The sequence below is a fragment of the Diabrotica undecimpunctata genome, chromosome 2, assembly GCF_040954645.1.
Source record: "Diabrotica undecimpunctata isolate CICGRU chromosome 2, icDiaUnde3, whole genome shotgun sequence".
NCBI lineage: Eukaryota > Metazoa > Arthropoda > Insecta > Coleoptera > Chrysomelidae > Diabrotica > Diabrotica undecimpunctata.
In genome coordinates, this window is record NC_092804.1 from 125,835,970 (window position 1) to 125,860,034 (window position 24,065).

Consider the following 24,065-nt stretch of genomic DNA (forward strand, 5'->3'; position numbering starts at 1 on the left):
CTATACTGAAAATATTGGTGATCAATCTAAATGTAACCAAGGCCCAAGAGTTGTCAACACATTTGCCAAACATTGATATAGGTCTGGTCGAAATATTACAACTGACAATTTTTTTACTAAAATTGCTAACAAATCATTGCTTAAAATGACAGATTGTTCACTGTATTACTCAAAATTTTTGTTTACTAGAAACATCGACCTTACACAATTAACATTAAATTTCTGGTAAAGAACAAACGTTTATACCAAAGAATGTATTGGATTACAACAAAACGAAAAGTAGAGTTGATATTTTAGGTAAATTAATCTGAGAAAACACATACAAAAAAGAGCAACAACAAGATGGCCCTCACGTATTTTTTAACTTTGTGGATATTGGATGTTACAATAAAATATGAAAAATCTTGAATGGAATGCTGAAATCCTGAATGGATCCTCGTTTTATGAAATATGAAAGATCCTGAATGAAACACCCAATTAAACATAAAACATCGCAGAAAGATATTTATGGAGGAGCTTGGAAAACAATTAACCTCGCCCAATATAAAACAAAGAGCTGAAGCAGTACAAGAGGAACCTACCGGGTACCACAAATCCGCAATCGTTTCAATATAGACCACCAGTATTAGTGTAAAGAGGCAGAAGAAACAGAAGTACCAGAATCTGCAACAAAACGAGGTCGTTTTTATTCGTGTAGGGGTAGTGACAATAAATAAGTTTATTGACGTTTCAATTTCCACTTTGGAAATCGTTCTCAAAATACAAACATTAATAAATTAAACAAATTTTGTTTTTTGTTGCCTGGTGTAGAATTCTTTCTGTTATCAACAGGTCAGTTGTTATTAACAGGTCCTCGAAGACACTTTGTCTCAGGACCATGTAACCGATGTAGAACCATATGTTGCCATGTTATTAATTCCAACGGTAACTTAAACATCCTAATTTATAATAACATATAATGTAACATATCTTTAAATTAATAACATTTAAAGATATTCACCCATATATTTGAGTGGCTCATAGCATGTATACTTTGTTACACTGATGGAATTTACATTCAGAAAACGTTCTGTAATGTATTTGTGACATAGCCCGTTTGGGTATTTTATTATATACCTTTTACTAAGAATTGGAAACAAAACAGTGTATTGAAAAATGTTTACAGGAAGATAAAACATACCATAAAAAGCAAAAACTAGAAACACCTCCAGTTTTAACAAGGAAAAGGAGTCACATGTGCCCAAAAAAACATGATAGGAAGCAAAAACAAATTTATGAAATTTGTTTTTGCAGTAGTTTTATATTTTATATACTTAGAAATTTATGCAGTAGAAATGTGTGTAAGGATCTCTGTATAATTAAAAAAGTTTGTAAGCTTTGCAATAAAGTAAAATAAATGACTAATCTATAGTTCATTTACTTTTATTGTTTTTTTTTAACCACTTTGCAATATCAATTTGCTATTAATTTGTAAAAGTAAAATAATAATATTCTTTTGACTTATGTTGTAATGAAATATTTTGCCTACCACATAGGGTATTACTATGGGGGGTTGTAAATTGGGAACAAAAATTATTAGGGTGGAGATAGAGCAAGCAAAATAAACGAAACTGTTGCGAACGGCTCTCAGAGTTTATTTGGAGTAGCTGAAAAAGTAGATAAGTGAATGGCAAGGGGATTGGATTGGGGCAATTACAAAAATGAACCAAAGGGACACTTACATGAATCTCCTAAAACAAATGGACAAACAAAACAATAAGAAGGACCTCTAGCTATTGAAAATAAGGACGCCGCTTCGAGGTGTCAAAATATAACGACATATGTGAGAAACAAATTGTTTTGGGGAAAAAATTTAAAAATTGTAATGGAAATAAATTGGACATTTATTGTTGTCTCACCACAAACAAAAATAGACAATACAAAAATACTATATTAATAGTCACAAAAGTAAATACAAACCTAACAAAGATAAACACTTACTATGACCTATCCGTTTACAAACTCTAGGAGTTGGAGATACTACAAAACTTACTATTGTTACTGGGCTATAATTTATAGCTGAAATAAATGATTACAAATAAAAAATTATCTTTTTAAATGGTGAAAGCAATTATTCATATAAATGTTTATTCTTATTTTTTCTTTAAAATTTAAACACAAATGTTACCATGATTTCACTAAAATTTCTGGGGGTGGAAACTAGACTTCACTGGAATTTTTGGGGGAGAACTGGGCCTACACTCTCTGCCACACGAACAAATTCATCTCCGTACTATAAAAAGGTATTCTGAAATGATTTCTAAGGAACATACACATTTGAGGTTGAAATTGGGCCACTAGATACAAACTTTAAACTGGGCGTCTTAAAAAACAGGAAACTGGAACATATGAATATCTTTCAAAACCTCACTTTAGCTGTAACTATTAACTGCCACAATACACTACATATTTTTCATAAAAAATGGATGAAAAACAAGAAAGATTACAATTTTGACGTAAAATTTGGACAAACGCTGAAGCAAACCGCTCTTCACAACGCCTCAGCGAGAGTGTCGCAATTATCTTTCTGGCAAAACCTTTTAAATGGATGATCTAAATGGATGTTTATTGAAACGCAATATCGAGCGGCTTTTGATCAAAGAAAATACGCGTCCGTGGTAGAACAAACTTTAAAAATGTGTTTATATCAACTCAGCGACACAAAGAGGATTGAAAATACTTTAAGTATTTTTACACATACGAGGAGATTTCAATATATACCAAGGGATTTACAAATGCTACAGCGTGTTATTCATTTTGTAAAAAATTGTTTTTGTCTGTATCTTATACATGAGCTACTAATTACCATCATCTTTTATCAGAAGGGTTTTTACACAATAATGAAAGGCAACAATATCGTGATATTTTTCGAGGGTATGCGTAAACATCAACCATTCTTTTCAAATAAAATGGCCTGGTAGATTTACAAAAGTTATTATTTATTTATTAATTAATTCTTTATTTGGCTTCAAATGTTTATTACTTGTGAGTAAATATTTTTTCTACAAAAGTTTTCTTATGCAAATCCTTTAGGTAGATCGCACCCTCGATGTAGACGGCATACTATAGTATCACCTTTTTTTAATCTAGACAATTTAAATTTAACTGTAATAAAAGATCAAAAAAGAATATCAGAAATATATGGGTAAATATAAATAGTACATTCAAGAACATTGGTGGGGCAACGAAACCGAGTTGCCCGGTTACGTAAGTAAAATGTGTTGTCCGGATAAGGGTTAAAATATATACTAAATGTTTGAAATGTCAATATAAATGAGTCAAATAGTATTAAATTATTAGAAGTTCTTCTACTTCTTCTTCGCGCGACTAGGATTACTCCTGTTTGTCTGCCTCTTATTCTGTTTCAGTCGTTGTTGACTGTACATTATCTTTTCACCTTTTTGGCGGCCTACCAACGGGTCTTCTGCTATACGGCTTGTTGTTTTTACAGATGTTCGCTAATCTATCTGATCCCATTCGGTTTACATGTTGGTTCAAGTTTCTTTTTTTGTTTTTATCCACCTGTTAATATTTTGAATTTTGCATTGTTCGCGTATACTTCTGTTGGTTTGTCTGTCTCTTAATGCTATGCCCGCTATTGATCTTAATACTTTCATTTCGATATTGTTGATTTGTTGTTTCGTCTTTCTTGTATCGGTCCTTGTCTCCGCTGCATATGTTAGGATTGGTCTTACTGTTGTCTTGTATACTTTCATTTTGCTTTCCGTGGTCAGATATTTGTTTCTCCATATGGTTTCTCGGAGGCAACCACTTACTCTTGCCGCTTTTGATGCTTGCCTTGTGGTCTCTGTTCTTATATCCCTGTCACTAGTGATCTCTACTTCTAGGTAATTGAATTTCATTACTTGTTGTACAATTTTGCCGTCTATTTCTAGTTTGCATCTACGCGGCTCTTTACTGATCACTATAAATTTAGTTTTTTCTACCGATATTCTCATATTAAGTTTGTTTGCTGTGATATTGAAGGTGTGGGGCTGCCTTTGTAGGTTATATTCGTTATCAGTAATTAGTACTGCATCATCGGCATAGCATAGTATCGTGATTTTATGCGCTCTCATGTGGTATTCGTGTCGTTTTCTTACTTCGTGAAATATTTGATTCATCACCATATTGAATAACAATGGGCTGATCGAGTCTCCTTGGCGGATTCTTCCTTTTAGTTCTATGCATTTTGTTTCCCCTGTTGGCATTATAACTCAGGTCTTGTTGTTCTTGTTAATTTCATTAATTGTCCTTATTATCTGATGGTCTATTTGTTCAGCTTGTAATACATTTAAAATGTCATTTCGCTTCACCCTGTCAAAAGCACTTTTTAAATCTACAAAGCACATGTATGCTGGTTTTCTATATTCAATAGACTTCTCTATTATTTCTCTGATAATAAAAATTGCGTCTATTGTGCTGCGGTTCTTCCGGAAGCCTTGTTGTTCAGAACCGAACAGAATTTTACACCAAGTAACAAAAAACAAAATTTGTTTAATTTATTACTGTTTGTATTTTGAGAACGTCAATATGCTTATTTTAAACTTTAATTGTGACTTATTCTCATTAAAATAGTAATTACTTTAAAATGCCACAAGAAAATAGCTTCAACACAATATTAAGTTCAAAACATAATACTATACATTTTGTACACACTGTATGAGATATATTTCATGCTAGTCTATTCCGTATTATATTTTTCGATGTCTTCTAATTTTCCTTTTTCTTATAATACGGAATAAAGAATGCTTTAGCAAGTTTCTTAACATTCTTGAATCTCAATTTTTATCTCACACAAACGTTTCTATTGTTGGTAGGATCATTAGCATTTCTTAGTCTTTTTCGCCTTTCTTAAAGGAAAACGATTTTCTTTAAGGAATAAATTATATATAACAAAGGGTTTTCTTGAGATTGGGCTAACTTTGCGGAATAAACAATTCAAAAGTCATCGATTCATTTTATATGGTTCTCGAAATATATTAGATATAAACTAGGCTGTGAATCAAATAATGAGGTTAATATTCACTCAACATTAAAAGCAGAGAAAAATGCAAAAAAAGTTTTTAAAAAACCCTGAATTAAAATCTTTTTTGATACAGATAAAGTTTTTGACAAAGATAAAAAGTTTTTTGACTCTTTACCGCTTACTCAGAGGTACAAAGAGTCGAGTCTTCTCAATATTCTTATGTGAAATAATACCAGATCAAAGGATCAGAGGATTTGACTGACAATATAGTCTGGACTTTTATGCTTAACTTATAGTAGCAATTGTTTCGCTGACAGCTTATTACAGTTTATATTTGTTGATTCTGGTGTAAGATTTGATTCATAGGAGTAACCAGCTGATATTTTAGACTAAAATTTGATCTGCGACTCATTGCATTGTAATAACTTAAGTAGGTACATATAGTAAGTATGACTATGACGTTATAAATAAATTTGTTTCTCTGAATGTTTAACGACAATAAATTCTCGATAAAAACTTTTTCCAAAATGTTGTTCTGATCACAAATTGATAAATAATACTTTTTGTTTTATTTTTAATTAAAGTTTTATCAGTTGTAATGCTTATGCAAATGTGTTGTAGGTTCCTCCTGCTTTCAATAATGGATCAACAATCAAGTACAAGTCGTGAGCAGCAACTAAGTACAAGTAAGCCTGCTAGAAATGCTTGGACAGAAAAATTGATAGAAATAATAATGAGTGACGTAAAAAGCCTCGTACAGCAAAAATAAAGGCAGATGACTTTATAAGAGAATTTAAGGCTTGTAGACATTCTGAATAACCCTTATTCAGTGACAGTAGCAACGACACTGATGCATATCGTCCAGATTTAGACGCCTATTCTTTTATTACAGTATATACAGTATATTTATACTTTATTACAGTAAGAAATCACATTTTATTTTTCCCAAGAATGGAATCCAAGCCAGTGACTTAAATATAACAATTATGCACAACTTGTATAAAGAAATTGCGGTGAAGAAAACGAAAATCCAGTATCTTTACAAAAGTACAGACGAATTTTTCGTAAGTATAAACTGAAATTTCACAAACCTGCTAAAGATCGTTGTAACAAATGTATTGCTGATGAAGAGCAAAAAGAAGATACAAACTATGATGATACTCTTGATACTGAGCATATTAAACGCAAGAAAGCAGCACGAAAAATTAGAAATCAAGAAATAGAGCATACAAGTGACCAATAAAGTGTATTGACAATACAATCAGATTCTCCAAGCTGTTCTGAATACATCAAAAGGAGCTAGTGGACCATTCTACGTCAGAAAGCTCTATACAACCTTACCATTTACAATCATAAAGATTCCAGTGTTATCTGTTATGTCTGGGACGAAACAGAAGGAAACCGGGGCAGTATAGAAATATCGACATGCATTTATACTTATTTGATGGGTCAAACCAATTTAGAATTTGTCGGAATGATGTCGGATAGCTGCGGAGGGCAGCAAAAAAATTTTAAATTCTTTATCATGTGTATGAATCTTGTTAAGGAACACCCCCCAATCAAACAAATTGATCACAGGTTTTTTTAACCTGGTCATAGCCAAATGGAGTGTGACTCTATTAATGCCAAAAGAGAGCAGCAAAGTAAAAATGTCCCAATTTTTACTCCGGAGGGATGGTGCCAAATAATTTGCACTGCAAGATGTAAGCCAACGCCATTTTAAGTAATGCCTTCGTGCCATGATGACTTCTTAAGTTGTCTGACCATGATGACTGATTAATTTTTGTACTGATAAAATTGCTTTTGAGGACTCCAAGAGTGGCAATAAAAAATATAACAACTTACCCTTTAAAAAAGTCATTTGGTTTAAGTACCTGTCAACTCATCCAGATGCTGTATTCGTGAGGACGGATTATTCAGATGACGCACCTTTTGTGAAGTACATTGCAAAAGGAATGAAATACAAACGGGAATGACATTTTTCAAATAATTCTCCAATAAAACCTTATAAATTGAGGTTCCCAATTGCTACCAAAATACTAAAAGACCTTCAACAGCTTTGTAAGAATCTTCAAATACCAACGTGTTTACACAAATCTTCCTTCTGAGGACAGTGTACGAGATGCCCTTCCAGAGCTAGATGTCTCTGAAAGATCTGAGAGCAAATCATAACAACTAAACCAATATTCTTCTAAATTTTAAAGCAAAATTATAGTTTAGCGTTTCATTAAATTTTGTTCAATCTAACAGTTCTCTATTTTGTTCACTCACCTCATAAGAAAACCAATCAAAAGATAATACATAAGTACATTCTCCTTTAGCACAAATGCAGATTTGCTATTATTTAAAGACTACCATTCTAACAATAGTCACTTAGGTAAACTAATGAATGTGTCGAGGCTCAAAGTGTTTTTAGCTCTTCTAAAAAGTAGCGAATATGAACATTCGCTACTTTACCAATTTGGTCACGATATAACGTATTTCTGAAAATTAGACTGAGTTGCAAACGTCTCTTCCCGATAAAGCCCAATCATTTCTACTTTCCAATTGAAATCCCAATTATTTTATCATTTTGTTAACTGGTAATTCGGTGATCATAGAAACAGCTGTCTTCTTAACTTTATCTAAATAAATCGTGATTTGTGTTTAGGTTGTGTGTGTAAAGTTCAATTTAAACATAAGAAATATTTTTAAATATTTCGTCAAGTTCCATTTTCGTAAATTGTCAACATGTACAATTGTAATTTTGTAGGAAGTTTTAACTTTATCCATATGAAAAAAGTATGTTTTTACCGGGTTTTCGGCCGTTAGTGTGAACTGTAAACCCTTAGTGACAAAAAGTATCTTAAAGTGGGAGTATATAGTTATACTCGGTAGAGTTAACACCAAAAACAATAATTTGTTTCCAACATTTTCTCTTTATTTAACATTTCTCTCTATTTTTTTGTGAAAAGTACGTCGTTTATTTTACGTCGTTACAAGTAACACGTCAAATAGTGTTAAATGATAGGCAATATACTGTCTTACGTTTTCTTCTTAACCAACACATTACTTTGTGTAAAGTAAATCCTCTCATAAAAAATTGTACTGTAATTCCAAGATTGGCTGCCAACACACTCAGCATTGCACTTTACCAACCCCACGGTTTGTGCCAAAGCCTTACTTTTTCGTATGTGCTGTAAGCTTTTGTGATACCGACTATTAATAACAGAACTGTACGTTTTTTTTGCTTTTTAAAGTTTCCTTTAAGGCGCAACATTGATATTTCAATATTATAGCAAGAGTTTTCTGTTTACGATCATTCAAGTCTGGTTTTATTTCTCTGATCCAATATCATTTCAAGATCTTCGGCCAGTTGAATAACGTATTTGTTGTCTGACTGTTACAAGACACAGACATATTTTTAGGACATAGTTTTAAGCCAACTTTAAACTTTACCGTGTAATTTTTTTTAATTCCTGTGATGTTTAACATTCTGTAGGATATGGCGCCACGAGAAGCATATATTTCACATATTTAGCGACTGTTGTAGTGTTTGGTAGTTGATATATTTGATGTATATAATACGGTTAAATTGGAAATATCAGAGAATAATATAATTAACCGGATAGAACTAGAATTACGTGAGTATAGTGGATAAAGCTGCATATTTGTGAATATTCATTTGATTAAGAATTTATGCAGTCAACACTATATTATCCTGTTAAAATAAATAACCGTTTCTAATTTGGAGTAAATATGAACATAATTTTTATCGCCGATGGTTGGATATCTGTCGTATATATTCTTTTTGCTCCTCTTTTTTTTTGATCTCAGCATCTTTTTATGCTTCCAGCACTTTTACTACATTTAGCCGTTCTTTTTTAGATTTCCTCAGTCTTTTTACTTCTAGTTGTTAACGTTACTCCCAAATAATCGAATTGTCAAACTATCTCACAGTTATATTCCTTGTCTGGGGCAGATACTTTTTAGAACTGTCCTAAATGTTTATTATTTGCTCTCATCTTCATATGCTTTTTTCTCTCATCATTTATTTTCAGCCCATACTCCCTGGCTCTTGTCTTGACTCTTTTAAAAGTTCACCTAATTCTGATGGTTTTTCTTGTTATTAGGGTAAAGTCGTCCACGTATGTTCCGCCTAACTGTTTCTATTGCGTAGGAGTACATATTTTAAAATTTTTTTTGAAGAGTCTATAAAAAGCCTCCAATTATTCTTATTATACTTTGTAAATCCTTAGCATCCATTGGATCACCAATATCTTGACTGTAGACCAAATCCTCTTCGTGCCCAAATACTAAGCAAACTTTTGATGTAAATAGATGTACCAGGTGACGCCAAGTAATTCTGATTTTTCCTTTTTTAAACCCAAATCTCTTACTATGTCATCTAACTCAGCTTGTGTAAACAACTGTGGTTCTAACTTTTCTGAAGGAGACTAAAATTTACCGTTACTATTTGGACCACTTTGATCAGAATCTGATTTACTAGTATTTAAAATGTCATTAATATGGAAAGAAGGCTCAGAGACTGGCAGTTGAGGTCCATGCTCTACCGGACGGATAGCAGACGGGAGGGTAGGATAAATAATTACCTTCTTATTTATAAGTTATATCCAGAAACATCAAGAGTATAAAAATAACAATCATTCGAATGATATTTTTGCTTTCTCCATATTATAGGCACTGCTGATCTGAAAGATTTTTTTGTCCTTTTTAAACCAATTCCTTAAATCCTCAATACAAACATAACATACCTACATTGTGAGAAGCCCAGCCTTTATCTTGGTCACCAATTTTGCAATATGCACCTTGTTTACAGAGTCAGTAATGTTTATATAATGTTTTCTAATAACAAAATCAAAACATAATGTAACAAAATGTATTTGGACAGTTTTTACAACTACGGCTAGCTATGTTTATTAGAATAAAGGAACTATACATCTATTAATGAAGAGGAAGAAGAAAAAAGTGTGTTGCACAATTTATTAACAGTGCTCCCAACCAAGTAACATTAGATTTCTCTGCTCGTTAAAAAAAAATAAAATGTAATGTAATGTATACATATGCAATTTTAAATGTTAAATTGTAAAAGAATGTGGGTGATACAGCATATTTAATATGATTTTTGGACTCAGCACACTAAAATACTATAGATAGAGGTAATTTTATCAAACAAATTTTTTATCGTGGGCCTGTGTTATTAGACGATAAATATTAATCAAGAGAAATTAAACTTTTTTATAATTTAAGGACAAAAAAATCAAGTTCAATGGGGAAACTAAACTCAAATTAATTCTGCACGGGTGTATTAATCTCATTTAAAAAAAAATATTTTAATTTGTCTGGACTAAAGGTGGTATCTATTTGTTTGAATTTGCCGATAGACGATAGATAGATGAAGGCAACTTTTTACTACGACACTGTCGCAAAGTATTGAGTATTGCTTCTTCTTCTTAGAGTGCCATATCCCTACGGAACGTCGGCGACTACCATGCTTATAATATTTTTATACTGATCTCGGTCTTGCGCTACGTGTAGCAATTGGTCCGTTGTCAAACCTGTCCACTGCCGCAAATTCCTCAACCAAGAGAGTTTCTTCCGTTCTATCCATTTCTTTCCTTCGATTTTACCGTTGAGAATTAGCCGAAGGAACTCATGTCTTGGTTCTGTTTATATGACCTAGTAGATATTCTAGTTTACGCCTCTTAATAATATTTAATAGAGTTCGTTGATGTCCCATTCTTCGAAGAACTTCTTTGTTTCTAGTTCTGCTAGTCCATGGAATTTTTAGTACCTTTGGTTCAACCACATCTCAAACGCCTCGATTTTATTCATGATATCGGCGTTTAAAGTCCAAGTTTCACATCCATACAAAAGTACAGACCACACGTAACATCTTGTAAACTTTTCACGGATTTCCAAATTTAATGAGTTATTGGATAATAGAGGCTTGAATTTTTGAAATGAGTTTCTTGCCTGTTCAATTTTACATCGAATTTCGAAGGATGGAACTAGATTTTGGGTAATCCAACATCCAAGGTAATTGAATCTCTGAACTCTCTGCAGCGGTTGTTGGTTTAATATCAGTTGGGTTGCGCCGATATCCACTTTACTGGTCACCATGTATTTAGTTTTATCGATATTTATCGACAGTCCCCAATTTGTGCATTTCATGTCAACTCTATTGATTAGCTCCTGCAGATCGTCGATGTTTTCAGCTAGAATCACAGTATCGTCGGCGTACCGTATATTGTTAATTATTTCTCCTCCTATGATAATTCCTTTTTGTTCTTTTAAAGCTTCCCCAAATAGATTCTCAGAATACACGTTAAAGAGGGTGGGAGATAGTATACAGCCTTGTCTTACGCCTCGTTTAATACTGATTGGCTTTGATTCTCTGTTGTTGGTATTAATAATGGCTGTTTGGTTCCAGTAAAGTTTGGCAATAAGTTTGATGTCTTTCTCATCTAGTTAGATGCTCTGCAAGGCGGTAATTAGTCTGGTATGCTGAACGAGTATTGCTAGTGTTATGTAAATATTAAGATTAGTTTTTTTATTGGTAGATTTTACGATTAAAGATACCCCTTTCATTAAAGTTTTTCTTTATTACGTGCTTTAAACTCGAAACACTCTTTTGTTACCCTTAATAGAATTCACATGCAACCTTCACCTTTATAAAAACAGACTAATTTCTAGAAAGGGACAAAACTATTTTAATTTCCACCACGGAATAATTGCTAACATTTCTGCTGAGTAATGTCCTTCTAACTCGTTTCAGAAAAATACCTTCATGAACTAAGCACGTCACAGTCGCATTTACGTACCTAATTACCCGAATAAATATAGGTATGACCTCAATTTATATTTAACTTAATTGTACTTTATAGCGGTGTGTCGTATATAATAAAAAAAAGTAGTGAATGTCGTTAAAGCATACGTAAATTAGTTTTGTCGCAACATGTTTAATGTATTAACTTTTAAAAATTCAGCTCCAAAATTGGTTTTAACCAAAAGTAAACGTGACTTACTTATTACATGTAACAACAAAAGCATTAAATATTTGTTTTCATTACTGATTTTATAAGCGAGAAATTCCAAAATATAAATGAACAGAGGTAAAAGAAATAAATTAGACTTACAATCAATTTAATTTTACTACCCAAGACGACCGGTTTCGCTTTCTAAAATTTACAAAGCATCATCAGGTCAGTGGTACATAGTAAATTAAAGGCTGAAATTATAAAAAGCCCATATTAGGGTGCTGTCTTATAAGGATATAGATAAAAAAAGTTATAGATCAAAAAAAGGTTTTAGTAATTATGCCAATATTACATGTCTGTGTTTATTAATATGCATAAAATTGCTTCAGCAGACAAAGTAACAACCCACAAATTGGTAAGAGAAAAAAATCTGTTGAATTGTAATGAATTACAAATAAACAAAATACTACTTACATTGCGGTACAAGAGTTTTTATATAGTGACTGGTGATACATAGTTCAAACTACCCCGTATTACTGATAATGAGTGATCTTCGGTCAATGTTGTAACTGTCTGACAACTTAGGAGGAAGTTTCTTAAGGGGAGGGATGTTAACAGATGATATAGGAGTAAGGTATATGTTATGTTTGTTGAAAGAAAATGTGATGTCTTATATTATTTAAATTATTAAAGTTATTTATATTTATTAAAGAGATATATTTTGAAATGTGTGTTAAATTATTGAAAATGTTTATACAGAAAAAGGACAGTTGTATAACAATGAATGAAATTAGATGTACTATTTTGTGGGTGTGCAATTTCTTTGAATTGTACCTATCAACTTTTAAATAAAAGCATTTAATTTCTGCTAGGCAGAGAACTGTGATATCAAATGTTAAAATAATAAACTAAAACACAATTAGGGACAAAGAAAACACAACTAATAGGACAAAACAAACATAAAACTTTAAAAAAGGGGGCTTATAGGCACTACATTATTTGCTAGGAGAGGAATTGGATTTTTTTGTTTTCTACTAGTATTTTAAGAGGTAAACTAGTATTTTAACCTACATTAGCTTGTCAAATTTAAAGAGAAGATCCTTAAGAAGAATCTCCTAGAATTTCTAGACGCTCACTTTGCGATTCCAAATTATTAATTCGGATTTAGGGCTGGACATTCCACACAAAATGCATTGATTAAAGCAGCAACTTTCATTTAAAAATGAATTAACGAAAGAAGACACGTCATAGGCATATTCCTAGACATCCAAAAACCATTCGACCAGGCCTCGTCCACAGGCCTGATCGAACAACTCCACCTTGCTGGACCGCTCATAACTTTCGTTAAATTAATAAATTCTCATCTCTCCAATCGAACTATCCGGATCAAAGTTGACAACACGTTATCCTCACCATTCACTTCACAAGCTGGAGTACCCCAGGGCTCAATTCATGCTCCAATACTATACACAGTCTACAACAGTGACATTTTCCGCCCTCAGTATAGATCGGAATCCCTACTTCTGTATGCTGACGATACTGCGCTCCCCACGTCAGGCCCACATAGAGTATGTGGACAAATGTCCTTATTCAAAAGAGCTCAAAACTACCTAGACCGAGTTATTAGGTGGTGCAATAGATAAAGAATGACTATTAACGCCTCCAAAACATAATTAATACTATTTAAATCTTCTCACTGCCGTGATGATTAGGGCCGGATAACCCTGTTGGGAGAAAACCTTAATCTAAGAAACTCAGTTTCCTATTTAGGAATTTATTTTAGTAGGACTCCTAACTGGAAAACCGACATAAAAAACACCCCAGTACAGACATATATAAAAGCTACATAAGACCGATAATCGAATACAAGGCTTACGTCCACGCATTAATTATCACTTAACACTTAACAAATGCACACCATCATGGCCACAGAAAGAAAAATACTAAGATTCTGCACGAGGATCACAGATACTATCCGTCAGCACTCATACACGAAGTAACCAACATAACATCAATTATTAAGTCAACCAAGCCAAACAAATACTGAAAACTCCTTGCTATTGCCAGGGGCAAATACTCACCAAGGTTCCTAAAAGAAAAGTTCAATTTTCTCCAACAAAACTTCTACATAACACTGGAAACCACCTTCTTGATGAGTAATTTGATATATTAGAATCAATCCTGTATGACTGTAACACCTTGAAGTACCTCCCTATAGCTTGTTTTGCTTACCAACAAGTCCTCTTGTGCACTCCTTATCACAATATGCCACCTTCTGAACTCCAGCTTTAAAGCACTCCACCACTACAACTCCACACGCATATCACCCTTACGTTTACCACACCCCCTGGCTCCGCAAAAGAAAAGCGCCCCTTTGTTGAAGAGACAAAAGCCCAAACAAGGTTAAAACATGAAATAATCGTTGTTTATATTAAAATAATTGTTTTAACTTATATTTTTTTAATTATGCCAAAGTAGATGATATCCTCAATGTTATTACACTTGCATTGCTTTGTCTCATACATTTTCAAATTAGCATAAATTATTTTAGTAATTTTTAAAAACCGAATTATTGTTAAAGTGGCTAACAAAATTTCTAAACCAGACCAAAATTACTAATCAAATTTCTAAATCAATAACTTTTCAAAATAGGGACAAAAATATAATCTAAATAATCTTATTCCACTCTCTCGTATAAAAATATTTATGTACTCAGTACTAATTTTGCTGATATTAATTTTTCTAGAAATTAGTAGATAAGTACTTAATCCGCTAAACCATAGGAGCGAATTAGTATACGGTCTTCAGAGTGAACCAATATATAATTAAAAGAGTTTTTTCATCACGGAAGCGAACTAGTATGCTCCGCGTTATCTAGTGTAGTTAACTTAAATTAAAAACAATTATTAACCTTTCACTACACGCGCGCGGATTGACAGTCCGGGTTTGATTGAAATATAGAATTTCTCGCATACCTTTCACTATTTTCTGAAGCCGCTTCGTATATGTTCATCCACTTGGCTGCTTTATGTTATTCTAGATTGAGAAGTTAGTACGTTAACTTGTTTCCAAATTATAAGCAAATGCGGAACGAGAGTCCGCGCGCGTGTACTGGAGTAACTGACATAGGTTTTATATTTATTGGAGAATTTAATTAAAAAAAAAAGGTAAGATCATAATTTTTTCAACTTATATTATCCTAGTTAGTGTGTGAGCATGTATTCTCATAATATTCATGTGTGAATCAATTTTTTTTCTGCACAATCTCACATCTTACAACATTCAAAATAAATTTTTTTTTATAATTAAATAATCTGCAAATAATTAGAAGGTAACGCAATTTGTGACTAAGATTATTTTTTCCAGATGGCGTATTACGAAGCAGAGCAAAGCCGCCTTCAAAAGTTAATGGAAGAAGCATTATTAGATGGAAAGTAAGAAGAACCTTTCTATAATGATGATGATCATGTAGACGACGATTATGTGGATAAAATAGGTGATAAATCAGAAAGCGAATAAGCTTATTGTTATTGAAATATTTATCTGGTTCGAAAACGTCAACTAAAATACTGAAAGATCCACTTGAAATCTTTTTTTTTATTAACTCCATTGAGTACCACAATCTGCCCATTGGTCATTAAGCATTTGGTATGGTAAAAAATGCAGACATGCAGAGAGTTACTCTAGTGAGTAACCTCTTTACAATTCTAAAATTAAAATTTTATTAGTTTGAATACACTTATATGTTCAGTTGGACAAGTCGGACGGCAATTGCCGTCTTACTCTACCCACGTCAAAGACGTTCCGCACATTTAGTTGTCGAGCAAACGCATTAGGATGCACTAGTACTCGTTCACAGTATTTAGCACTAAAACTTTGTATGGCTGCTTTCACGGATTCTAGGGGGATGTTGATTGACTATGGCACGCAGCACCTTGTTTTGGAATCTCTGTAAGATGTTTGTATTGGAGATGCTAGGAGTGCCTCATAGCTCAATCTTATAAATCCATACGGGCTTGAGGATGGACTTGTAGAGTAAAATTTTGTTATCCAAAGATATTTTTTGAATTACGTCCAATGACCCAATACATATTTTTCAATTTAAGTCCAAGGTGTTTTCGTTTGTTAAAAATATGGAAAAAAAATTTTTTCCAAGGTAGACGGCAATTTAAGTGCATGCCAAGATATTTAGCGTCTTCGGATTGAGGAATTAGACAATTATAAGTATATACAGGGGGGCATGTTTCTCTACGTAGCGTGAATGAAACATGTAACGACTTAGTTCCATTAGATTTGATGCGCCATACTTTCATCCATTGCTGAATTCTATTTAGGTTTGATTGAAGATTTCTTGATACTGTTGATGGATATGTGTGGGATGCCAGGATAGCAGTATCATCTGCATACGTTGCAATAGTAGTTGTACTAGATGTTGGAATGTCCGCTGTGTATAGAAGATATAGAATTGGGCCGAGAACGCCACCTTGTGGGATGCCTGAGTGAATAGGATATATGTTAGTGTTCTCAGTACCGTGTCTATTTTCTATGTAGGATTTTAAGAGCTGGAAGTGAGGATAGGGTAGCAGCTTCTTTAATTTTATTTGTAGTTCTATGTGCCATACCTTGTCAAAAGCCTGAGACATGTCAAGGAAAGCAACAAAACAGTTTGGCGTTAAAATCCTTGTTTATTTGGTTGACTAGCCTATTCACCTGTTCTATGGTTCCGTGTTTGTCACAAAAACCGAATTGATGTTCTGAAATTATTTTATGTTCATCTATTATCGTTTTTAACCTTTTTACACTTGAAATCTGGACATACTTTTTTAAAACAGGTATGTTAGAAATTATTGTCAAATGTACTAATCAGCATATTGCTTCAACTACAGCCAATTATTCTCGTGAAAGGGATGCATCACCTACGGACATGTGCGAGCTTCAAGCACTATTTGGATTGTTGTACTTAGCCGGCGTCTTAAAATCGAGCTTCCCAAATTTAGAGGCTTATACAATATACAAAGAACAGGGGTGGATTTATTTTGACTTGTGATGTCTCTAAATACCTTTCAATTTCTTTTACGGCACTTAAGATTTGGAATTTATGAAACTCGCAAAAATCATCATCATCATCGCAATCAGTCATCTTTAACAGTGGATTCGAAAATGAAAGCGTTTCAAGGGCGTTGCTCATTTAGGCAATAAATTACAAATAAACCCAATAAATATGGGATTAAAATTTTTGTCCTAGTTGATGCCAAGTAGTGTTACTTTATTTCAAATCTAAGTAGGGCAGCAACCTAGAGGTCCATATGCTGTGAGCAACTCTCCCAAAGCGGTAGTCTTGAGATTATGTGAGCCCATGTACGGATGTGGAAGGAATATTACTACCGATGACTGGTTTACAAGTGTTTGTAGATAATAATGGTTCGTTTTGTTTTATCATAAAAATTGCTATTTTAATATACGGACTTACAGTCCGCCGCGTGTACTGATACAACTTTTTGAGGAGCATGTACTGAAAAGTTAATATAGGCTTATAGTCTATTAAAAGTGTAGGTAATTTATTAATTTCTATTTAAAATACAATTTTTCCTTATTAAGAAATGACAAACCCTATTTTTCAAAAATAATTAATTCTTTTGAATTTGTTTTAAAATATTTTTTTTCAATTATAAAAAAATTAAATGAAAACATGATTTCGGCTTCGAAACAATATTTAGCATATTTATAAAGTTGGTAGAGTTATTAACGGATAAAAATAACGACAATATTCCTAATCCTATTTTTTAATTTTGCTTCTTTTTTCATTTTCGTTTTTATTTATTCCTTCGTTATCTCAACTTAAAGCAATGAAATGCTTGGCCAGCTCGAATAATACAGGTAGGGAGTAATTCAGTTATATCTTGCCAGAAGATATTTTAGAATGGAAATTTTGTCATAAATTTTCCTTTTCTCTTTATTAAAATTCTGGGTATTTTTATTATTTTTTAGGATTTTAAAGGAATGGGTAGATTATAGTGATAATAATAAAATATTGTGCACGACGTTTTTAGTACATTGAAAAGTTACATTAGGGTTGCATTTTTGAAAGGGCGCTATTTTATTATTTTGATGGATTGAAGGGAGGGGATAAAAGAAAGCCATTTTCGATAAAAGTTTGCAATGAGTTTTCACGCTGTATCTCTTAAACTAGTAACCCTAAGGAAAATATTATCAGACACTATTTTAGTGTTTTAGTGTACAACTTTATTTCCATTAATTTTTATTGTAAAATAGAAAATAAAAAAAGTGATTAATAAAAATAACTAAAAATTTTTGAGCACATTTCCTTTTGGGCCTTATACCTTTTTTTCTGGTAATTTAACAATTAAAAAACATTTTACCAATATTATAGAGTTTTTATTATGTGAATAATTTTCACTACAAATTTTTTTAATTTCATTAATTTCTGTGGATTTCACTGCACTCCGAAGTTGTGCATCGGGTTCTTGAATACTCATAAGAATACGATAAAAACTAACCATTAGGCCTAGTTTTGTATATTTTATATTTTGTTATTCATTTAGTTTATCATTTTGTTAACATTCCTATGTTATTAATTTACTATCGACATTTTTCTCGACCACCTACGAGGTAACGTCTGGAGGCGAGTTTTTTTAAGAAGTATTCTCATTACGCCTAATCAACAGACAATTTCCAGGCAAGATAATATTAAGCATAATCATGGGGCCGGGGGATGCGCTCTTCTTCTAATCGGCGTAAAGCTGAGCGGGAAAAGACCAAATCTCACGGGACAAGTTTTGCACGGAGAGTCTTAGGACTTTGCACCACCTTAAACCAACTTAACCTTATCCCAAGACCGCTGGGTACCCCCAACAACGATTGGGGGTGTGTAATCAATCTTTGACTGCACCCTTCACGTGGTGACCCTGTTGAAACTAAACTCAGCGAATCTAGACTAGATAGCCAATAAAAAATCCCCACGTCAAGACGTGAGACACTGTGGTGAAGGCTGTAAGGCACTGAGGTGGCAGTGTCGCAAGCGGTTCCTTTGGGGCAATAGGTCACACCCATTAGTATTTAGACTTTACCCTCGCAAGTGGGGCTCTGCGAGGAGTTGACTATCTTTTCTTAGCTACTCGTGGGATCAATATCAGTCTCATAAAAATCAAAAACAAATACAGAAAAAACTCAGGGCCAAAGGGTTCTCGATGTCGAAGGGCCAGGGAACTCCAGAACCAAAATCACAGTTCCTAAAGCTGAAGGACAGAGGATTCTGGAGAAAATCCAAACGCAGAAAGGCCCGGAATTTCTAAAGAAATTTCCTAAGCTGATAGGCAAGGAAACAAAAAGGCTGTCAAAGCTATAAGGCCAAGGTCGTGTATAATTCACAGTAATAGAGTAGATTGTACAATAATACCGGTGCTCTGCACCGATTATATTGTTACAGCTATTCTAACTATAACCATGGAAGTAGGAGTGAAGAAACTGGTGGTGTGTTTAGTCTACTTTCCAGTTGATCAGGCTCTGTGTCCACCAATCATTATAAGCGACATAGTTGCATATTGTCTAGGAAAAGTATTACAGCTCATTATGGGATATTATGCCAATGCACACCACACCATATGGGAAAGCACAAACATCCATGCAAGGAGTGAGTCTATTCTGAATTTCATCTTATCTGAAGGTTTGGTTATATTCAATATAGGAAACAAGCCAACTTTTGTCACTAAGGCACGCAAAGAAGTGTTGGATTTAACACACTCTGCACAAGCAAGATAAGTGATAAAATAATAAATTGGGTTGTGTCTGACAAACCCTCATATTCGAATCACAGACATATACGATTTGACTTTGATATTTTTCCATCTGAAGTTAAATACAGAAATCCTAGCGATACAAACTGGGTAGGATATAGGGAGTCACACGAGGGTCATAGGGGCAATGAAAAAGCAGATGAAATGGCCAAACATGTCTCATAAATGCCATTCATTGGACCGTAACCCTTCTGCGTTGTAAAATCAGTAGCAAGGACGGCTACAAGAAAGTGGGTAGCTCACAAATATCTGAAATGGTGAAGGAATTTATCAGGACAAAGAGAGGACATTACAGAACATTAGCCAAAATTTACGGCAGACCTAATAATCAAAGACAGGAAAACAGTAAAAGCCATAGTAGGTCTTCTAAGAGGGCACTGTAACCTGAATAGGCACTTGAAGCTGATCGGATTATCAGATGATGACCTGTGCAGATTCTGTCACCTCGAAGAAGAAACAGCAGAGCACATTTTATATCAGTGTGACAGTCCTTGCAAATGTGCGCTTCTTCGCATTAGCAAAAGAAAATCCACCGGCAAGTAACTACATGGAAGGTACAGTCTCGAAGCTACTAGACTTTATAAGAGAGGGTCAGGCTAGAGAATGTTATCTAGGACTAGATGACCGCAATAGATCTGAAAGGATCGCAGTGGAATAGGAGGAAAGGCCACCTCTCTGAATCTAATCGAATCTAAGCATAATCATATATTTAAAAAGTTGTTTCCCAGTTATTGTTTTTTCACTTTCTTTGATGATCCAAGCTGCGGTTCCGGATCTTATTCAGTATCAAATGTGAATGTTTTCTGACAGTTTTCCTTGTATCTGCAGAAAATATCTTTTCCTTTCACAAGTTTTGAACTCCACACAACACCAAGTGATTGGTATCCAATTTTTTGCATGCTTTTCCCATGAAGCACCATGAAGCGATGAAGAGTTAAATGTATTTTTGGTCACTTTTTTGTCGAACCATTTGTATCTCATGCTGTCCAATAATGATTTGTATTTACACCATATAAAGAGACGAAAAAATGTTCGCCAAAGGCAGTGAGCAAAGATGACTTTCTTACTGATATTCCGCTAGCTTGTAAGCTGCCGATGTGTTGCGTCCTGAAAAAGCATGGAGCAATAGAAATTTCTTTGCAATGAAGTCATATATAAAACTTAAATAACATTGACGTGACTTACATTTTTTTGAAAGTTTAAACAAATTGGACACTTTGGACACACAACATTGGACTGCTTCCTTCCCAATGCTGTGAGCCGACAAAAATGTCAATGTTTTCTGCTGCGACAACCACAGACTCATAGAATTGAAATGCAGCAAGCGTAGAACGCATGATGTGGTATCTGCACCAGATTCAGTCTGATGTACTCTTCCAAAAGAGTAGTTTTAAACAGCTGTACTACGTTTGTTTTGTTCTTTTCATTACCAAGAAATGTATATTGCGATAATGTTGGTAGGTGCTTTTATCAAACTTTTTATCTGTTGATTGGTGCTTTTTGGTTCAACACAAGCGCACAAGGTAAGGTAAGCTTCGTGGTGGCCAAAAGAGTCGATAATAAATTAATAATAACAAAGTATAGGTTAAAAAATTATAAAAATTTATTTAAAATGACATAAATAAAAAATGTATAGTAGAATGATTATGATGTCACTGGTAAAACAGTCACTGTTAACAGTAGGTCCGTTCTGGCTTTCTTGGAATTGAGATTATGTACATCGTCATAACGCTTATTAGCCTTACACGACAACTAATTTTAAAAAATAAAGAAGTTTCGCAGGATATGAAAACCCTTTTACAATTATGGGTACATCATTTGAACACTCATCATAAATACTTACTACACAGAGTGAAGTTGTAAGATTTATTTTTGCTTAAAAATTGGTACCTTTGATATAAAAATCATTAGTGACTTGTTTGTGGAATTTTGTCAAAACATTTGCATATCTAAGTATTGGAGTATATAATATATATATATATATATATATATATATATATATATATATATATATATATATATATATATATATATATATGTATATGTGTGTGTAAGTATTGGAGTATATATATATATATATATATATATATATATATATATATATATATATATATATATATATATATATGTAAATGTGTGTGTGTGGGTCTGTGTAATTAAATATTAGGTTTATTTGATTTTATTACATTTTTAACTGCTGTTTGACGTTTCGATTTCTACTCCGGAAATTGTTTTCAAAAAAGATTATTTTAAAATTTCAAAAACTAGTGCCACTATTTTATCCCTTATAAAACTTTAAAGGCAGTGTAATCTTCTTTATGTGCCGTCTTCTACCGAAGGTTGGCGACCATCAAACGATAGGTTTCTCTGTTTTATGCCGCATGTATTATGTTCGCGGCTTCTGGTATTTGAAACCATTCTCTCAAATTTCTCATCCAGGATTTCTTCTTTCTACCCAAACCTCTTCTACCTTCAATCTTGCCTTCTACGATAAGCTGTAGCAGACTGTACTTATCATTACGGAACACATGGCCCAGGTATGACGTTTTCCTCCTTTTAACAGTTGTTAACAATTCCATCTCTTTACCCATTCGTCTTAATACCTCTGTATTGGTCACTCCGTCTGTCCAAGGTATTCTCAGTAAGCGTCGATACAGCCACATTTCTAGAGACACTAACTTCTTTATAGTTGCTGCTGTTAACGTCCACCCTTCAACTCCGTAAAGTAGCGTAGAGAGTACGTAGCATTTCGTAGCGCCATCGGAGGTTAACGCTTAGGAGCAGTGTAATAAAACAACCAAATAAAGATAGATATTAACTAGAAAAACAAGGATATAAGATTGGATCATAAAGTACGTATCTATAAATAATGCCTAAGACTAATAATGGCTTACGCGATAGAAACGAAAGTAGTTTCAAACAGCAGAAACAAAAAAAATACTTAGCCCAAATAGCAAGAGAGTTAAGACCAATAGGCACCAAACTACCACGAATTTCTTTTTTTCTTAAGATTTTTTATAAGGACTGTTAATATTCGTCAGTCCATGACACATGACAGCAGCCTTAAAATTGAAAATAATAGGCCTCAAATATAACGAAAAATATGAAAATAAAATATAAATTAATAAATAAGTGTTACCTTAAGCTGTAAGACGACCATAAATAACGTTCACCTGCAACAAAGTAATATTATATAGTTATTCTAACAAAGTGGCATAATAAAAAATGTAAAAGCTTTCAAATATGAGACATGTAATAATGTAATATATACATAATTTTAACGAAGCATACCGCAAAATATTATGTTATGTATTACTATGCGATTAATTAACTGAAGGACTAAGAGCATGATTTCAAAAGAACTGGTTTTATCTTGTAGCATGCAGTAAATTCCTTAAACTATCTTATATTCAAATAATAAAAAAATATATCGATATTTAAGTATAAAAATTTTCTAGTACACTCAAGGTAAATAATTCATATATTACGTTTTAGTTCTATGATTTTAAAAAGTTGTTTGATTCAAGGTCGTTTTGCGATATGTTTAACAAGAAGTTTGGGTTGTTTGATGGCAAGAAACGGCGGAGAGGTGAGACGCAAAACTGGTAGTCCCGGCCGATATAGACGGTCGAGAGAATTCAAGTTTTATGGTTTGAAAAGATGAGCGATTGAGGCGGACGTATTTAAGAGTCAGAAAGAAGAAGATAATGAATTAGAATCTATGTAATATTTCTATTTTTTCTAAGTATCTAAGACATTTGTGTCGCCTGCAGCAATTTTGAAAGATATCTACATGTTCCATTTTTCAGTTTTGTAAGAAACCGAGGCGAGGTCTGTACCTGGTGCCGCTAATGTCAACCTCAAATTGTTGTCCTAGTAAGAAGCCCTCTCAAAATACCTTTCGTAATATGAAGATGAATTTTTTTCAGGTGGCAGACAATGTAAGTTCAGTTCCCAACCTCAGAAATTTAAAGTGCAGTATAGTGAAATCCAGGTAACTTTTTTTGTATGAATTCTTAAAGTAAAAATAAACAGTTTAAAATAATAATTGCTTTCATAACAATTTAAATTTTAATAATTAAAATTGTAAATCTTAGGGCGTGGTTTTAGCTGTCATTTTATTTGGTCAGTTTTAAAATTTAATGTTGACATATGACAGCTCGTTTTATTTTTTTACACTAGTTTGTTTTGTTTTTTTTTAAAGGTTAACCTCTTTACACAGCTTATTTAAAAAGATAATTTTTATTTGCAATGACTTATTTC

At 33.2% G+C, this 24,065-nt stretch overlaps 1 protein-coding gene across 2 annotated transcripts in view; it reads right to left on the reverse strand.

Moving 5' to 3' along the window:
• LOC140434852 (5-hydroxytryptamine receptor 1-like) overlaps positions 1–24,065 on the reverse strand; it is a 1,076,278-nt gene that overhangs the window by 761,778 nt on the left and 290,435 nt on the right. For both annotated transcript variants that reach the window (XM_072523427.1, XM_072523426.1), the window contains exon 3: positions 22,942–22,975. The gene's annotated coding sequence lies outside the window, so the exon portion shown is untranslated. The remainder of the gene's footprint in view (positions 1–22,941; positions 22,976–24,065) is intronic.